The sequence below is a fragment of the Ahaetulla prasina genome, chromosome 4, assembly GCF_028640845.1.
Source record: "Ahaetulla prasina isolate Xishuangbanna chromosome 4, ASM2864084v1, whole genome shotgun sequence".
Lineage (NCBI taxonomy): Eukaryota > Metazoa > Chordata > Lepidosauria > Squamata > Colubridae > Ahaetulla > Ahaetulla prasina.
The window spans coordinates 133,941,372-133,960,079 of record NC_080542.1 but is presented as its reverse complement, the minus strand read 5'-3'; positions in this window follow the sequence as shown (position 1 = coordinate 133,960,079).

Here is an 18,708-nt window from a genome sequence, read left to right as displayed (position 1 = left end):
ATCTATCTATCTATCTATCTATCTATCTATCTATCTATCTATCTATCTATCTATCTATCTATCTATCTATCTATCTATCTATCTATCTATCTATCTATCTATCTATCTATCTATCTATATATATATATATATATATATATATATATAACAGTAGCTATCTATCTATCTATCTATCTATCTATCTATCTATCTATCTATCTATCTATCTATATCTATCTATCTATCTATCTATCTATCTATCTATCTATCTATCTATCTATCTATCTATCTATCTATCTATCTATCTATCTATCTATCTATCGATCTATCAATCTATCGATCTACCTATCTATCTATAGACTGTTGGAGCGAACATTGGCCCCAAGGAAGGTGCGATAGGTGTCCTCCTGGATGAACGGCTGTCGCTTGAAGATCATTTGACGGCCGTCTCCAGGGGCCTTCCACCAGGTTCGCCTGGTTCGGCAGTTGCGCCTTCCTTGATCGGGATGCCTTGTGCACGGTCACTCATGCGCACCTCTCGCTTGGATTATTGTAATGCTCTCTACATGGGCTCCCTTGAAGTGCACTCGGAGGCTTCAGTTAGTCCAGAATGCAGCTGCGCTGGTGATAGAAGGAGCCCCGCAGCTCCCATATAACACCGCTCCTGCAGACTGCACTGACTACCTGTGGCCTTCGAGTGCACTTTAAGGTGTTGGTTACTACCTTTAAAGCGCTCCATGGTTTAGGCCTGGGTACTTACGGGACCACCTGCTGTTACCACATGCCTCCCACCACGCCTCACAGAGAGGGACTCTCAGGTGCCGTCCAATGTCGCTGGCGCCCCAGGAAGGTCCTTCTGTGGGGGCTCCACACTCTGGAACGAACTTCCCCGGTTTACGCCAAATACCTGACCTTCGGACATTCCGTCATGCGAACTGAAGACACATCTTTTATTCTGGGCTGGCTTAAATTGATTTTAACAAATTTTTAAATTCTTAGAAATTAATTTTAAAAGGGTTAGCTTATTATATATTTTACTTCTCAGGCCAATTTTAAAATAAGTTTTTAACTGCATTTTAAATTTGTATATTGTCTGTTTTATTCTTGCCTGCAACACCGCCTGAGTCCTTCGGGAGAAAATAAATAAATAAATAAATAAATAAATAAATAAATAAATAAATAAATAAATAAATAAATAAATAAATAAATAAATAAATAAATAAATAAATAAATAAATAAATAAATAAATAAATAAATAAATAAATAAATAAATAAATAAATAAATAAATAAATAAATAAATAAATAAATAAATAAATAAATAAATAAATAAATAAATAAATAAATAAATAAATAAATAAATAAATAAATAAATAAATAAATAAATAAATAAATAAATAAATAAATAAATAAATAAATAAATAAATAAATAAATAAATAAATAAATAAATAAATAAATAAATAAATAAATAAATAAATAAATAAATAAATAAATAAATAAATAAATAAATAAATAAATAAATAAATAAATAAATAAATAAATAAATAAATAAATAAATAAATAAATAAATAAATAAATAAATAAATAAATAAATAAATAAATAAATAAATAAATAAATAAATAAATAAATAAATAAATAAATAAATAAATAAATAAATAAATAAATAAATAAATAAATAAATAAATAAATAAATAAATAAATAAATAAATAAATAAATAAATAAATAAATAAATAAATAAATAAATAAATAAATAAATAAATAAATAAATAAATAAATAAATAAATAAATAAATAAATAAATAAATAAATAAATAAATAAATAAATAAATAAATAAATAAATAAATAAATAAATAAATAAATAAATAAATAAATAAATAAATAAATAAATAAATAAATAAATAAATAAATAAATAAATAAATAAATAAATAAATAAATAAATAAATAAATAAATAAATAAATAAATAAATAAATAAATAAATAAATAAATAAATAAATAAATAAATAAATAAATAAATAAATAAATAAATAAATAAATAAATAAATAAATAAATAAATAAATAAATAAATAAATAAATAAATAAATAAATAAATAAATAAATAAATAAATAAATAAATAAATAAATAAATAAATAAATAAATAAATAAATAAATAAATAAATAAATAAATAAATAAATAAAGAAATAAATAAATAAATAAATAAATAAATAAATAAAAAAATAAATAAATAAATAAATAAATAAATAAATAAATAAATAAATAAATAAATAAATAAATAACCAGCTAGATAGGGAGGCATTGGCCATAGTCTCCGGGGTTAAGAAATTCCACGAATACTTGTTCGGGCGAGATTTCGAGATAGTCATGGACTACAGACCCCTTCTAGGACTCTTAGCGGGTGACCGTCCAACACCTGTGGCACTTTCTCCCAGGCTGACCCGATGGACTATTTTCCTAGCGGCATACTCCTACAAATTGCTCCACCGCCCAGGAAAAGACTTAGGGCATGCGGACACTCTGAGCAGATGCCCTTTACCAGAGACAATTGAAGACCCAACCCCGGGGACACCTGTCTTGCTAATTGACTCTTTGGACTCTGGCCCAGTCACATCCAAGCAAGTGGCTAGGCTATCATACAGGGACATTACAATACGGACTGTAATCGGTTGGGTGCAAATTGGCTACCGCTGCGGCGTTCAAAGACTTTGAAAAAACAATCAGAACTGTCGGTTCAAGGGGGGTGTCTGTTATGGGGGGATAGGGTGGTTATCCCAGAAAAATTGCGCGAAAATGTGTTGGAACTGTTGCATGTGGGCCACCCAGGGATTGTGAGGATGAAGAGTTTAGCGAGGAGTTATGTATGGTGGCCCCTAATGGATAAGGACATCAGCGACAGGGTAGGGAAATGCCAATCCTGCCAAGAGTCGAGGCCGCTACCCCCTACAGCCCCAGTTAGAGACTGGGAGAAACCCCAGGGGCCATGGTCCAGGATTCACATAGATTTTGTGGGGCCGTTCCATGGGCAGACCTTTTTAATTGTAGTAGATGCCTACTCAAAATGGTTAGAAATCATCCTCATGAAAAGCACAATGGCTGAAGCAGTGATCACAGTCCTAAGGCATCTATTCGTAACATACGGCCTGCCCGACACCCTAGTCTCTGACAATGGCCCGCAATTCACAGCAAACCAGTTTGAGGGGTATTTAGCGGGAGAGGGCATCAGACATGTCCTCTCGGCGCCTTTCCACCCGGCGACGAACGGACTTGCAGAACGTTTCATTCGGAGCACCAAGGAAGCGCTATCTAGGATAAGTCCAGGCGACTGGCAAACGAAAATAGACACCTTCCTGGCCATCCAACATAGGACCCCTTGTGTAACAACTGGCCGCAGCCCAGCGGAACTCTTAATGGGCAGGAAACTCAGGTGCCCACTAGACCGACTAAACCCAACTTATACCCCAGACGGGTACAAGGATATTCAAGGATAAACCAGGGAAATGACAGTGGGTGACCCAGTATGGGCACACAACTATAGCGAGGGCCCAACATGGTTAAAGGGGGAAATTCTGGGCATAATCGGACCCAAATCATAAGTAGTAGACATGGAGGACGGCCGGGTATGGAAACGCCACATAGATCAGTTAAGGAAACGTATACCAAACAAACTAGAAACCAAACAACCAGGCCCTGACTACCAATTGTTTGAATCTGCAGCTGACTCAAACCCGAGGCGAGCGGAGGACTTATCTGATTCCGATGAAGTCCAGCGACGCCAACCGGTTCCTCCTGAAGACAGCAGGGACGACTCAGCCAATAATCCAGGGCCGGACGGCCTAGAGGAGGAGCTGGGAGGAACAAACAGTCCCTCTGACCAGCTCGACTCTCTCCCAGAGAATGAACTGTGCAGGTCCGAAAGAGTTAGGAGACGCCCTGTCTACTAACTCTTTCTTGCTGGGATCACAATAAATTAAAGAGTTGTTGTCACTCACTGGTCTCCTGCCTCTTCATTGCCCGAACCTAACAGAGAGGTTATATAGCCATCCAGAAAAGGAAATATGCAAGCCTTTTGTGAAACATGTCCCTATGACTCCTATGGTATTTCATGGTTAAAAATTCAGGATGGAAAGGGACATGCCCTCAAGCAAACAACAGGTTTAAAGTTTAAATTCTTCTAAGAGTTTATGAATTCCTGGTCTAATTCACATCACCCAGTACAGAAAGAACACAGCATTACTTTTCCAGTGGCATTATGTGGTGAATGATTGTATCTGTAAACTACTAATTTGTTAGTCTCCATAATATTTGGTTGTATTCTTGGTTTGGAGTTAGAAAACTGTGATAGTGGCAAGTCAAGTTGCTAAAACCTTTCATTGTTACATTCTGAAGCCATAACCAACTTATGACCATCAAAGCACCTCCATGGCCACATAATAAAAATTTGGCCACTTAGCAACCATCATGTGTTTACAATGGCTGCAACATTCCAGGGTTATGTGATCTCCATTTGCAACCTTCCCAATCAATTTCAGTCAAGCAAAGTCAATGGGGGAAGGCAGATTCATTTAACAACTGCATGATTTGTTTAACAACCATGGCAAAAAGAAAGAAAGAAAGAAAGAAAGAAAGAAAGAAAGAAAGAAAGAAAGAAAGAAAGAAAAAAAGAAAAAGAAAAAAATCAGGCGTGACTCACATTACAATTTCCTTCCTTAGCAATGGCAATTCTGGTCCCAAGTGTAGTCATAATTTAAGGTCTACCTGTTTACCACACAATGCAAGCACCACATGCAAACTGTATTTCTCATTCTGACATCTTACTAGATGTGGAAGCCCTTCCTGATTTTTTATCTTTCACACAGTAATATAGGGAAAATCCCTTCTGGAAACTCCCATTTGGGAGTTGCAGTTAAAGCTAAACTAAATTTCCAGAGTGTGCAATGTGCAGGATTTAGGAAGATTTCCGTAAATGTTAAGCAAGCAAGACTAACTCTTTGCAAGTAGGTAAGTCACCTTTGCTAATAAGGTTCTCTCGAACTCTCTTGTCATCTTAGCTGAGGGCAATCTTCTTAATTCACCAAATAGAATGCAGATTATTACACTAATATGAACTCTCACAGCAGCCTCCTTCATATAAGTGACTGAAGCCTGGATATGGAAATATTGATGGATGCCATGGAGAGTTATTGCTACCCATTTTAATTTCATTACCAACACTGGAGGGGGAACAGCCTTGGATGTGGGAAAACCAGGCAGCCTTTTTGGCTCTCAGCAGCCTTCAACGAAGTCATAAAACATAAGCATTTTGCAGGGCTGTTTTATTTATGAGTTTGACACAATGCAGCACATCATGTAAAGAACACGAAAGGACCAATAAAATATTGTCATTTACTGGGTGCTTGGTGCTGAACAAATGTCAGAAAATTTAAGTAGAATCTTATGCTCTGGCCTTAACAAGAGTTATAATCATTCATGAAACAGTAATTGTCCAAGCTTGCAAGTGTCTCTTTGTCAGCTTCCAAAATTTTGCTCCACCTCTCCTTCCAGCACAAGGGTGTTTCCAGGAATATACATGATGCACAGATGATCATTGTTACTTGTACAAACTCCTTTTCACAGATGAATATTATGTTACTTATTAACATAGTTGTTTTCATTGCCAAATAAATGCATGTAGCAGTAAATGTTATTTTATTCCTATTACTATCCTTGCCTCTTGAAACAGGTGCTTTTTCAAGGGGCAAAGCATTTAAATCCTTCCATTCTCCACCATCCAATCAGAGCAAAAGAAGCTTCTTGGATGAGAAGTGAAATGTTTTCAAAGGAAAGCAAGAAAGTCCAGTTGCTTCTTGAAAAAGCATCTTTGGGACAACCATGACCTGGATTACTGAGAATCTCCATAGACATTCCTGTGGTTACTATAGTGCATCAATTATCACATGGCTAAAAGACTGGATGGAATTGGAAAATAAAATAATCCTAGCAATAGAAGGCCACGATTTGCAAACGGGGTGGCATGCATTTCTTTGGGACGACAAATGCAAAACACATAAATATTTTCGAACACACATAATTAGGAATGCACTGATACAGATTTGGAAAAAAATAAAACCAAAACACTATACAAGAATCCCAATGTGGCTATCACCAACAGAAATAATGGAACACCCAAATTTATTAGACGTAGACAAGATAATTAGATATGAGAAATTAATAAACGTACAAGGAAATTTGAGAACAAAACATGAATTGGAAAATAAAATAATCCTAGCAATAGAAGGCCACGATTTGCAAATGGGGTGGCATGCATTTCTTTGGGACGACAAATACAAAACACATAAATATTTTCGAACACACATAATTAGGAATGCACTGATACAGATTTGGAAAAAAATAAAACCAAAACACTATACAAGAATCCCAATGTGGCTATCACCAACAGAAATAATGGAACACCCAAATTTATTAGACGTAGACAAGATAATTAGATATGAGAAATTAATAAACGTACAAGGAAATTTGAGAACAAAACATGAATTGGAAAAAGCAATAGACAGGGAAGTAGATTGGTAGACATATGCACAAATACAATCAAGATACTCAGAGGATAAAAAAATCATATGAAATACAAAGAGAGCAGCAAGAATTGGATAAAATTGTACATGGAATAGAGCTAAAATTAATCAGTAAAATATATGAATACCTACTGCGATATAAAATGGAAGATAAGGTGGTTAAAGAAACAATGATCAAATGGGCAAAAAACTTTGGATACAATATAGAATTGGAGAAATGGGAAAAAATGTGGAAAACAAATATAAAAATGACAATGTCAGCAGCATTCAAGGAAAACCAGTTGAAAATGTTTTAAATCCTTCCATTCTCCACCATCCAATCAGAGCAAAAGAAGCTTCTTGGATGAGAAGTGAAATGTTTTCAAAGGAAAGCAAGAAAGTCCAGTTGCTTCTTGAAAAAGCATCTTTGGGACAACCATGACCTGGATTACTGAGAATCTCCATAGACATTCCTGTGGTTACTATAGTGCATCAATTATCACATGGCTAAAAGACTGGATGGAATTGGAAAATAAAATAATCCTAGCAATAGAAGGCCACGATTTGCAAACGGGGTGGCATGCATTTCTTTGGGACGACAAATGCAAAACACATAAATATTTTCGAACACACATAATTAGGAATGCACTGATACAGATTTGGAAAAAAATAAAACCAAAACACTATACAAGAATCCCAATGTGGCTATCACCAACAGAAATAATGGAACACCCAAATTTATTAGACGTAGACAAGATAATTAGATATGAGAAATTAATAAACGTACAAGGAAATTTGAGAACAAAACATGAATTGGAAAATAAAATAATCCTAGCAATAGAAGGCCACGATTTGCAAGTGGGGTGGCATGCATTTCTTTGGGACGACAAATACAAAACACATAAATATTTTCGAACACACATAATTAGGAATGCACTGATACAGATTTGGAAAAAAATAAAACCAAAACACTATACAAGAATCCCAATGTGGCTATCACCAACAGAAATAATGGAACACCCAAATTTATTAGACGTAGACAAGATAATTAGATATGAGAAATTAATAAATGTACAAGGAAATTTGAGAACAAAACATGAATTGGAAAATAAATATAAAATGACAATGTCAGCAGCATTCAAGGAAAACCAGTTGAAAATGTTTTACAAATGGCACCTTCCACCTGCAAGGCTTGCCAAGATGTACCGAATAGCTCCACACTATGTTGGAAGTGTAAAAGATATACGGAACATATTACCATACACGGTGGACATGCCCAACAACGAAAAAATTCTGGGTTAAAATTAAAAAGTGGCTGGAAGAAATAAAATAAAAGAATCCTAGCAATGGAAGGCCACGATTTGCAAGCGGGGTGGCATGCATTTCTTTGGGATGACAAATACAAAACACATAAATATTTTCAAACACACATAATTAGGAATGCACTGATACAGATTTGGAAAAAAATAAAACCAAAACACTATACAAGAATCCCAATGTGGCTATCACCAACAGAAATAATGAAACACCCAAATTTATTAGACGTAGACAAGATAATTAGATACGAGAAATTAATAAATGTACAAGGAAATTTGAGAACAAAACATGAACTGGAAAAAGCAATAGACAAGAAGATAGATTGGTGGACATATACACAAATACAATCAAGATACACAGAGGATAAAAAATCATATGAAATACAAAGAGAGCAGCAAGAATTGGATAAAATTGTACATGGAACAGAGCTAAAATTAATCAGTAAAATATATGAATACCTACTGCGATATAAAATGGAAGATAAGGTGGTTAAAGAAACAATGATCAAATGGGCAAAAAACTTCGGATACAATATAGAATTGGAGAAATGGGAAAAAATGTGGAAAACAAATATAAAAATGACAATGTCAGCAGCATTCAAGGAAAACCAGTTGAAAATGTTTTACAAATGGCACCTTCTACCTGCAAGGCTTGCCAAGATGTACCCGAATAGCTCCACACTATGTTGGAAGTGTAAAAAGATATACGGAACATATTACCATACACGGTGGACATGCCCAACAACGAAAAAATTCTGGGTTAAAATTAAAAAGTGGCTGGAAGAAATAACTAATCAACATATAGACTGGAGACCAGAGACCTTCCTGTTGGGAATATTCAACACAAAATATAGTAAGGAAATAGGATACTTAATTTTACATATAATAACAGCAGCCAGAATAGCTTACGCACAGAAATGGAAAAATGAGACTCTACCAACGGAGGAGGACGTGATAAACAAAATGCCTCCCACCGACCCATACGCTCACACAGAGAGGGTCTTCTCAGGGTGCCGTCCGCCAAATAATGTTGGCTGGCGGCCCCCAGGGGTAGGGCCTTCTCTGTTGGAGCTCCTACTCTTTGGAACGAACTGCCCCCTGGTTTACGCCAATTGCCTGATCTTCAGACCTTTCGCCGTGAGCTGAAAACGCACTTATTTATTCAAGCGGGACTGGCTTAAAAGTTTTATTAAATTTTAATTGGGGTTATTTATGAATTTTAGGGTTTTAAATTGTTTTAAATTTCGGCCATTTATGTAATATGCTTGGTTTTAAGTTTTTGTTTTAATGTGTATATTGTGGGGTTTTTATTATTTGGCTGTACACCGCCCTGAGTCCTTCGGGAGAAGGGCGGTATAAAAATCTAATAAAATAAATAAAATAAATAAAATCTTGGAATGTGCTGAGATGGACAAACTATCACAGGAGTTAAAAGAAACAATGGGCAAATGGGCAAAAAACTTCAGATACAATATAGAATTGGAAAAATAGGAAAAAATGTGGAAAACAAATATAAAAATGACAGTGTCAGTGACATTCAAGGAAAACCAGTTGAAAATGTTTTACAGATGGCACCTTCCACCTGCAAGGCTTGCCAAGATGTACCCGAATAGCTCCACACTATGTTGGAAGTGTAAAAAGATATACGAAACGTATTACCATACATGGTGGACTTGCCCAAAAGCGAAAAAATTCTGGGTTAAAATTAAAAAGTGGCTGGAAGAAATAACTAATCAACATATAGACTGGAGACCAGAGACCTTCCTGTTGGGAATATTCAAATCGAAATATAGTAAGGAAATAGGATACTTAATTTTACATATAATAACAGCAGACAGAATAGCTTACGCACAGAAATGGAAAAATGTGGAAAACAAATATAAAAATGACAATGTCAGCAGCATTCAAGGAAAACCAGTTGAAAATGTTTTACAAATGGCACCTTCTACCTGCAAGGCTTGCCAAGATGTACCCGAATAGCTCCACACTATGTTGGAAGTGTAAAAAGATATACGGAACATATTACCATACACGGTGGACATGCCCAACAACGAAAAAATTCTGGGTTAAAATTAAAAAGTGGCTGGAAGAAATAACTAATCAACATATAGACTGGAGACCAGAGACCTTCCTGTTGGGAATATTCAACACAAAATATAGTAAGGAAATAGGATACTTAATTTTACATATAATAACAGCAGCCAGAATAGCTTACGCACAGAAATGGAAAAACGAGAATCTACCAACAGAGGAGGAGGTGATAAAAGAAAAAGAAGAGTCGGAATACTACATAATATGGAACAAATTTTATAATTGGCTAGAGACTAGAAACACTAGATGAAAAAAGGTGAAAAGCTTATATATATACATATATAAAATGGCAATGTATGAAGGAAAATGAATAGTTAGAAGAATAGATAGGATAGAAAAAAGAAATAAGAGAGAATGGGTCAAAAAAGAAAAGTACAATTAAAAGAAACGAGGGGGGGGAATAAGGATGTAAATATGAGAAGAATAAGGAAACGAAGCTGATGTAAAGAAGGAATATACGCTTTATGTCAATGTATGTTATGTATTGTTGTTCTTTTTTGTTAAAAAAATTAAAAAGTGGGGAAAAAAGAAAAAAAGAAACAGCATCTTTGGGACAACCATGACCTGGATTACTAAGAATCTCCATAGACATTCCTGTGGTTACTATAGTGCTTTATACCAGTTTAAAATATTGCCTCACAGATACTGGTTAGAATAAGCAGATTTTTGATGAAAATGGTATATTACAAAAGCATAACAGATAATAAGGCTGCTCTCCAAATACATGAGAATTTGGCTGTTGATGTTTAGATTAAAAATAAAAATAACAAATAATCCCCTTTTTGGTCAGTAAAGAACTGATTTCTGCAGTAATCAAACCAAGGGGTAATTCGAGTTGTATTTGTGCTGCTTCAGTTATTTTGAGACAATCTCACTGCTGTTTTTAATGTGTATATTGTGGGGTTTTATTATTTGGCTGTACACCGCCTGAGTCCTTCGGGAGAAGGCGGTATAAAATCTAATAAAATAAATAAAATCTTGGAATGTGCTGAGATGGACAAACTATCACAGGAGTTAAAGAAAAAGAAACAGCATCTTTGGGACAACCATGACCTGGATTACTGAGAATCTCCATAGACATTCCTGTGGTTACTATAGTGCTTTATACCAGTTTAAAATATTAAGCTGCATATACAGAGAAAATTTTATATGTGTTGATGAGCTTCTTGTCTGTTTTATGTATAACAAATTAGCAGTTGTAAAACCATGGAATAAAGCAAGAACAGTGACTGAAAGATAGTTTTCTTATATTTCACAAGTGAAGTAAACTCTGTGTCCATTTAATAGCAAAAATACATTCACAGCTAGGAGTGTGATAAGGTTGAACTTTCCTAGCCACATCATTGCTTAAGTCTATTAATTCATGAATAAGCAACTTCAGATTGGAGGTAATAAGTTCTTTCTTTTTTCTTGTCACTAGTTCAGAATTTATTGTCTGCTTCATCTCTGATGACAGAGGACTAATTTTTTGTCTTTCCAGATTACATCAGCATGCAATTTTTCCTCCACTCTCTGGTTACTTCATATTTTATCACTAAAGCTTTGGAATTCAAAAAAGAGTTTATTGTTTGACACTTATTTCTTTCTTATAATTGCTGTAATATCATTCAATTACATTCAGAGAAAATAGCTTTCAGTTCTGTAGCACAAAGGATATTTTAACAATCCATTCCCCCTTTGTGCTGGCTTTCCCCCTCAAACTATTAAATCATCATCATCCTCATCAATCATCCTCATCCCTATTTTTTCTCTTCTGGATATTGACTCCAAACTCAGAACTGAATTGTGTTAATTTTCCTAGCTTTGAATGTGTCTTTGCTATTGATTTCTTTTGTAGAAAAAAAAAAGGATAGGCTCAGGAAATGTGTATATAAAACAGCAAGAGAATAGTAATATTGAACACAAAGAGACATAAGACAGCTGAGCTAAATATTTTTCCCAATATTTATTTTTCTTCATTTCTTTATTTTCAATATTAAAGTCACCCCAAAAAAGGTAACATTTGTCAAATTTAAAATATTGCCTCACAGATACTGGTTAGAATAAGCAGATTTTTGATGAAAATGGTATATTACAAAAGCATAACAGATAATAAGGCTGCTCTCCAAATACATGAGAATTTGGCTGTTGATGTTTAGATTAAAAATAAAAATAACAAATAATCCCCTTTTTGGTCAGTAAAGAACTGATTTCTGCAGTAATCAAACCAAGGTGTAATTCGAGTTGTATTTGTGCTGCTTCAGTTATTTTGAGACAATCTCACTACTGTTTTTTAATGTGTTAGACAGGGCTATGAAGAGCTGGAAAGACAACTTAAAGAAGTCTTTAAGGAAAGAAGCAACATACTTCGCCAGCTGTCGAAGACATCCAAAGAGCTTGAGGGAATTAAAGTAAACCTTCAGGTCAGAATTTGTGTCTTTCCTCTTCCTCTACCATAGCTGTAAAATCCATTTGATATTAGCTCTGTGATATTATTTATTTATTTATTTATTTATTTATTTATTTATTTATTTATTTATTTATTTATTTATTTATTTATTTATTTATTTATTTATTTATTTATTTATTTATTTATTTATTTATTTATTTATTTATTTATTTATTTATTTATTTATTTATTTATTTATTTATTTATTTATTTATTTATTTATTTATTTATTTATTTATTTATTTATTTATTTATTTATTTATTTATTTATTTATTTATTTATTTATTTATTTATTTATTTATTTATTTATTTATTTATTTATTTATTTATTTATTTATTTATTTATTTATTTATTTATTTATTTATTTATTTATTTATTTATTTATTTATTTATTTATTTATTTATTTATTTATTTATTTATTTATTTATTTATTTATTTATTTATTTATTTATTTATTTATTTATTTATTTATTTATTTATTTATTTATTTATTTATTTATTTATTTATTTATTTATTTATTTATTTATTTATTTATTTATTTATTTATTTATTTATTTATTTATTTATTTATTTATTTATTTATTTATTTATTTATTTATTTATTTATTTATTTATTTATTTATTTATTTATTTATTTATTTATTTATTTATTTATTTATTTATTTATTTATTTATTTATTTATTTATTTATTTATTTATTTATTTATTTATTTATTTATGGCTGCCTATGCTTCTATATCTCCTTCCTGATGGCAGGAGAATAAAGAAGTGCTGACCATGGTTTGAGTCATCACTGAGGATTTTCCTCACTCTTCTAAGGCAGTGAACCCTAGCGATGTCATCTAGTGGTATCAGGGGACAGCCCACGATGTTTTGTGCTTTGCTCACCACCCTCTGCAATGTTTTTCTATCAGCAGCTGTCAAGCCGGCATACCACACCGTAATGGACTGAGTGAGGACGCTTTCTATTGTGGACCGGTAAAAGGTGCAGCCCAGACTAGACTAAGAAACCAATGGCATGTAGATGAAGATTGATTGATTATTTATTTGGCTCACATGAGGGTAAAATGTGGACAAGGGATGTGGACAAAGATGCATTTGCTTTTCCTGACTTTCCTCTTCACTGTGGGATTCTTCTGAAGTGTAGGTAGAAATGCCTGTATGATCTGTAATTCTGTCTTCTTGGATTGACTTATGAAATCTTTTCTGATCATGTTCAAGCAAGCATGACTTACTTACTCCCCATTCAGATTGTTCTCCACAAGAAACAGAGGAGAAAAGAATTTTGAATGGGAGCTTGCCTATTCATTCACACAAGCTCCTCATTTTAACCCTTCTGTAGAATTATTTAATCTTTTAAAGTGAGTATTAATATAATAATAATAGAAGGTTTCAAGATTTAGAAGGCAAAAGGACTTTGATCTTCTGTTTTCTTTTCTAATTATTGTTCCTTTCTGAACACCCTCAGTGTTTTTTAAAAAACTCTTAAACATGGTATGTTCAATTCCCAGTCCTCCTTACCAATTAAACTTCTAGCAGAGAATTGATCATTTGGAAAAGACTTATGTGGCCCTTTCTCCATTTTGTGGTTCAGTGATGAATGGAAGTCAAAGAAGTGGAGAAGACAGGAACTGAAGATAAAGGCCCTTTTAATATTTCATTTTTCATTCTTAATAGCTTGCTCTGTGAAAAAAGACAGGCATATGAATTTAAAAACCAAGGTCTTATTTTTTGTCTTAAGTCCACACTGGTAGTGTAGGTAAAAAATACAACATAATATTAGTCTGGGGTGGGTACTGTCTCATAATATTAGGGTGGGAAACTATGATGAGCCCCACCCAAGCATGATGACAACTAAACTTCTGCCTAATTTATTTATTCAATTTCTGGAGCTACCCATCTCAGTTAATTACTCCGGGTAGTTTACAATTATATTGTGTATACTGATACTTGGATGAATTTCATGTTCTGGTTCATTTTAAATCAACTTCTGCCTAATTTATTTATTTGGCTCACATGAGGGTAAAATGTGGACAAGGGATGTGGACAAAGATGCATTTGCTTTTCCTGACTTTCCTCTTCCTCTACCATAGCTGTAAAATCCATTTGATATTAGCTCTGTGATATTATTTATTTGGCTCACATGAGGGTAAAATGTGGACAAGGGATGTGGACAAAGATGCATTTGCTTTTCCTGACTTTCCTCTTCACTGTGGGATTCTTCTGAAGTGTAGGTAGAAATGCCTGTATGATCTGTAATTCTGTCTTCTTGGATTGACTTATGAAATCTTTTCTGATCATGTTCAAGCAAGCATGACTTACTTACTCCCCATTCAGATTGTTCTCCACAAGAAACAGAGGAGAAAAGAATTTTGAATGGGAGCTTGCCTATTCATTCACACAAGCTCCTCATTTTAACCCTTCTGTAGAATTATTTAATCTTTTAAAGTTAGTATTAATATAATAATAATAGAAGGTTTCAAGATTTAGAAGGCAAAAGGACTTTGATCTTCTGTTTTCTTTTCTAATTATTGTTCCTTTCTGAACACCCTCAGTGTTTTTTAAAAAACTCTTAAACATGGTATGTTCAATTCCCAGTCCTCCTTACCAATTAAACTTCTAGCAGAGAATTGATCATTTGGAAAAGACTTATGTGGCCCTTTCTCCATTTTGTGGTTCAGTGATGAATGAAAGTCAAAGAAGTGGAGAAGACAGGAACTGAAGATAAAGGCCCTTTTAATATTTCATTTTTCATTCTTAATAGCTTGCTCTGTGAAAAAAGACAGGCATATGAATTTAAAAACCAAGGTCTTATTTTTTGTCTTAAGTCCACACTGGTAGTGTAGGTAAAAAATACAACATAATATTAGGGTGGGAAACTATGATGAGCCCCACCCAAGTATGATGATAACAACTAAACTTCTGCCTAATTTATTTATTCAATTTCTGGAGCTACCCATCTCAGTTAATTACTCCGGGTAGTTTACAATTATATTGTGTATACTGATACTTGGATGAATTTCATGTTCTGGTTCATTTTAAATCAACTTCTGCCTAATTTATTTATTTGGCTCACATGAGGGTAAAATGTGGACAAGGGATGTGGACAAGGGATGTGGACAAAGATGCATTTGCTTTTCCTGACTTTCCTCTTCCTCTACCATAGCTGTAAAATCCATTTGATATTAGCTCTGTGATATTATTTATTTATTCAATTTCTGGAGCTACCCATCTCAGTTAATTACTCCGGGTAGTTTACAATTATATTGTGTATACTGATACTTGGATGAATTTCATGTTCTGGTTCATTTTAAATCAACTTCTGCCTAATTTATTTATTTATTCAATTTCTGGAGCTACCCATCTCAGTTAATTACTCCGGGTAGTTTACAATTATATTGTGTATACTGATACTTGGATGAATTTCATGTTCTGGTTCATTTTAAATCAACTTCTGCCTAATTTATTTATTTATTCAATTTCTGGAGCTACCCATCTCAGTTAATTACTCCGGGTAGTTTACAATTATATTGTGTATACTGATACTTGGATGAATTTCATGTTCTGGTTCATTTTAAATCAACTTCTGCCTAATTTATTTATTCAATTTCTGGAGCTACCCATCTCAGTTAATTACTCCGGGTAGTTTACAATTATATTGTGTATACTGATACTTGGATGAATTTCATGTTCTGGTTCATTTTAAATCAACTTCTGCCTAATTTATTTATTCAATTTCTGGAGCTACCCATCTCAGTTAATTACTCCGGGTAGTTTACAATTATATTGTGTATACTGATACTTGGATGAATTTCATGTTCTGGTTCATTTTAAATCAACTTCTGCCTAATTTATTTATTTGGCTCACATGAGGGTAAAATGTGGACAAGGGATGTGGACAAAGATGCATTTGCTTTTCCTGACTTTCCTCTTCACTGTGGGATTCTTCTGAAGTGTAGGTAGAAATGCCTGTATGATCTGTAATTCTGTCTTCTTGGATTGACTTATGAAATCTTTTCTGATCATGTTCAAGCAAGCATGACTTACTTACTCCCCATTCAGACTGTTCTCCACAAGAAACAGAGGAGAAAAGAATTTTGAATGGGAGCTTGCCTATTCATTCACACAAGCTCCTCATTTTAACCCTTCTGTAGAATTATTTAATCTTTTAAAGTTAGTATTAATATAATAATAATAGAAGGTTTCAAGATTTAGAAGGCAAAAGGACTTTGATCTTCTGTTTTCTTTTCTAATTATTGTTCCTTTCTGAACACCCTCAGTGTTTTTTAAAAAACTCTTAAACATGGTATGTTCAATTCCCAGTCCTCCTTACCAATTAAACTTCTAGCAGAGAATTGATCATTTGGAAAAGACTTATGTGGCCCTTTCTCCATTTTGTGGTTCAGTGATGAATGAAAGTCAAAGAAGTGGAAGACAGGAACTGAAGATAAAGGCCCTTTTAATATTTCATTTTCATTCTTAATAGCTTGCTCTGTGAAAAAGACAGGCATATGACAACAACAACAACAACAACAACAACAACAACAACAACAACAACAACAACAACAACAACAACAACAACAACAACAACAACAACAACAACAACAACAACAACAACAACAACAACAACAACAACAACAACAACAACAACAACAACAACAACAACAACAACAACAACAACAACAACAACAACAACAACAACAACAACAACAACAACAACAACAACAACAACAACAACAACAACAACAACAACAACAACAACAACAACAACAACAACAACAACAACAACAACAACAACAACAACAACAACAACAACAACAACAACAACAACAACAACAACAACAACAACAACAACAACAACAACAACAACAACAACAACAACAACAACAACAACAACAACAACAACAACAACAACAACAACAACAACAACAACAACAACAACAACAACAACAACAACAACAACAACAACAACAACAACAACAACAACAACAACAACAACAACAACAACAACAACAACAACAACAACAACAACAACAACAACAACAACAACAACAACAACAACAACAACAACAACAACAACAACAACAACAACAACAACAACAACAACAACAACAACAACAACAACAACAACAACAACAACAACAACAACAACAACAACAACAACAACAACAACAACAACAACAACAACAACAACAACAACAACAACAACAACAACAACAACAACAACAACAACAACAACAACAACAACAACAACAACAACAACAACAACAACAACAACAACAACAACAACAACAACAACAACAACAACAACAACAACAACAACAACAACAACAACAACAACAACAACAACAACAACAACAACAACAACAACAACAACAACAACAACAACAACAACAACAACAACAACAACAACAACAACAACAACAACAACAACAACAACAACAACAACAACAACAACAACAACAACAACAACAACAACAACAACAACAACAACAACAACAACAACAACAACAACAACAACAACAACAACAACAACAACAACAACAACAACAACAACAACAACAACAACAACAACAACAACAACAACAACAACAACAACAACAACAACAACAACAACAACAACAACAACAACAACAACAACAACAACAACAACAACAACAACAACAACAACAACAACAACAACAACAACAACAACAACAACAACAACAACAACAACAACAACAACAACAACAACAACAACAACAACAACAACAACAACAACAACAACAACAACAACAACAACAACAACAACAACAACAACAACAACAACAACAACAACAACAACAACAACAACAACAACAACAACAACAACAACAACAACAACAACAACAACAACAACAACAACAACAACAACAACAACAACAACAACAACAACAACAACAACAACAACAACAACAACAACAACAACAACAACAACAACAACAACAACAACAACAACAACAACAACAACAACAACAACAACAACAACAACAACAACAACAACAACAACAACAACAACAACAACAACAACAACAACAACAACAACAACAACAACAACAACAACAACAACAACAACAACAACAACAACAACAACAACAACAACAACAACAACAACAACAACAACAACAACAACAACAACAACAACAACAACAACAACAACAACAACAACAACAACAACAACAACAACAACAACAACAACAACAACAACAACAACAACAACAACAACAACAACAACAACAACAACAACAACAACAACAACAACAACAACAACAACAACAACAACAACAACAACAACAACAACAACAACAACAACAACAACAACAA